Consider the following 2888-nt stretch of genomic DNA (forward strand, 5'->3'; position numbering starts at 1 on the left):
TTTTGAACAATGTACGTTACTTCTTCTTCATTGGTGGAGTTCATATACATTGATTTACAGATTGCACTATTTATTTTTAATTTATCTTCAGTAACTATTTGATTTTCTAACAGCTTCTCTGTGACATTGATGAAGTATTCATTGAAAAGAATACTTATTTCCTCTGGGTCTTCGATGATTTTGTCGTCAACTTTTAGCTTATTAATTTCAAGATTGTTTTGTTTTCTATTCATTATACCGTTTATTATTTCCCATTTTTGTTTGGAGCAACTCTTTGCCTCTTCAAATTTTTGTTGAAAATAATTTTTTTCTGCCTTTCTCTTTGCTGATGTAAAGTAATTTCTAAACTTTTTATATTTTTCAACATTAGCGGAGTTTGGTGCAGCGACTGCTATTTTATACAGTCGATTCTGTTTTTTTGATAATTTTATTATTTCATCAGATACCCATGCTTTTTTATATTTTTGTTTCTGCCACTGCAGAGGTGCGTATGTGTCAAGAGTTTTATTGAGTATATTGTAGAAATTCAGGCATGCTGTATCTATATGATTCTCGTTTTTAACTGAATGCCAATTTTGAAGTGAGAGGGCTTTTTTTATAAAGAAAATGGATGTTTTATTAATTTTTCTACATAAAATTTGGTCATCATTGATAGCAGTTTTAAAATTTTCTACTATTGCATAAACTGGAAAATGGTCAGAAAAGTCTGATACTATGACTCCACTTTCGCAATGTTGATACAGGTTCGTAAATATGTTGTCGATTAATGAATTGGCGTTACAAGTTACTCTTGTTGGTAAATTAATTAAAGGCGAGAAACAAAATGAAACGAGTAGATATAGTACCCAACAATATCAAAATCTTAAACTCGCTGAAGCCATTCTAATAGAAATGCAAAAACCTACATTGAACAACCAACAACAAATTAAAACAACTCTCCCTACGCATAGATTAATTAACAACGTCAACATTGTTGCTAATAATTTTAACGTCATCGATAATAATAATAATAATAATAATACTTTTAATAACAATGATGACGACGACAACAACAATACAAACAACGATAGCAACAACAACAGCAACAATAAAAAGAACAACAACTACAACAACAATAATAATAATGGTAATAATGATGATGATGATGATAATAACAATAATAATAATAATAATAATAATAATAATAATAATAATAATAATAATAATGATATCGATAATGATAATAACAATAATGGGAACATCCTTTTATTTTTAACTCCAAATACCAAATATTAATAATGGAATAATTATAAAATCCTATTTAATCTAAAATGCTCGTCACTGCAAGTGGGTACATTTTAGAGGGGCCGGTTTAATTGTTCAATTGGGGTTAATAATAATAATAATAAAAATAATAATTAATAATATTAATAATAATAATAATAATAGAAACGATATTCTAATTAATTTCGCGCTTCAAATTTGTGACATTGTTGGTTGCCATCTTGACAACGGCCACGTAGCATGAACAATCGTATAATTTCAAATATTTTGTTTACTAATTTCAATGAACCTTTGCGTTTTTATTTCGTTACTTTTATTTTATTTTAATATATTAAAAAATACAACTAATTAACTATTAATAGAATTTATTTAAAATATATATTGCACTGATGATGACTTTACGTCGAAATAGATCTATATGCATAACTTTAATAATAATATAAAAAAAAAAAAAAAATAAACGATTATAAAAATGGGATCTTGCTTGATTAATTTTAACAATTAAAATCATAAACGATTATAAAATGGATTTCAACATTTTGAATAGACTTAATTGTAAAGAACTAGTTCAAAATATTAGAAAATCAACCATAAAACTTGTTAATGCTGAATCGTCGGTGGATTTTTTGAACAACTGTATAGAACTTGGTCTTCTTCCTAATTTTACCAAACTAACCTCGTCCAGCCGATCAAGCTTAACTACCGAGCAAGAACGTGAGCAACGCCTACTACATCTTAATCGGGAGTTAGATAATAAACGACATATTGTGAACGATATTACAACTAATTTAAACAATTTGAATCAAAATTTTAACAACCTTCAAATAACCAATGATGATAAAATACCTATTGAAACATGGTTACAACAAACAGCAACTTCACATCGACGCCGCGTCAAACTTCGTACCAACAATAAACTTATAAACCTTTTAAAAGCAAGCAACAAAGATAATAACCGTTTCATCAACCTTAGTACCCATAATCTAACTCAACAACAAATAGATTTTCTAAACTTGGGCCTAAATTGCCACTACATCAACAAACCGCGAAATATTGACAAACAGATAGAGGTAGAAAAACTAATGGAAAATATTTTACAGTTACAACAAAAACACAAAATAATTGTCAACCCATCAATTGCTATACATCTTCAATCCGAATCGAAAAAACAACGTGGTGTGTTTAACAGCAAAATTTTAACAAACAGCATGAAAGTAGCTGCTAAAGAGATTAGAAATAATAAAGACATAATAGTTCGTCGTGCTGATAAATCCTCAATGTACGTCATTTTAAATAAAACAGACTATCTTGATAAATTAAGTAGTATTGTCAATGATGTTTCAAAATTCCAAGTGATGGATTCTGACCCCACCCCTAAATTAAAAACCGATCTTAATAATATTATTCGAAAAATAAATAAGTACCTACCTGATGATGAAAAACTATCAATACTTATAGGAGAATACAAACCTGGTTATTTGTATGGAAACGTCAAAACACACAAACCTAACAATCCTCTAAGACCCATAATCAGTCAGATACCTACCGTCACTTATCCAATCGCCAAATTTTTAAACAAAATTCTTACTCCGTACATACCTGATGACTACAACGTCAAATCATCA

Source organism: Helobdella robusta (genome assembly GCF_000326865.2).
Source record: "Helobdella robusta unplaced genomic scaffold HELROscaffold_111, whole genome shotgun sequence".
Taxonomy (NCBI): Eukaryota; Metazoa; Annelida; class Clitellata; order Rhynchobdellida; family Glossiphoniidae; genus Helobdella; species Helobdella robusta.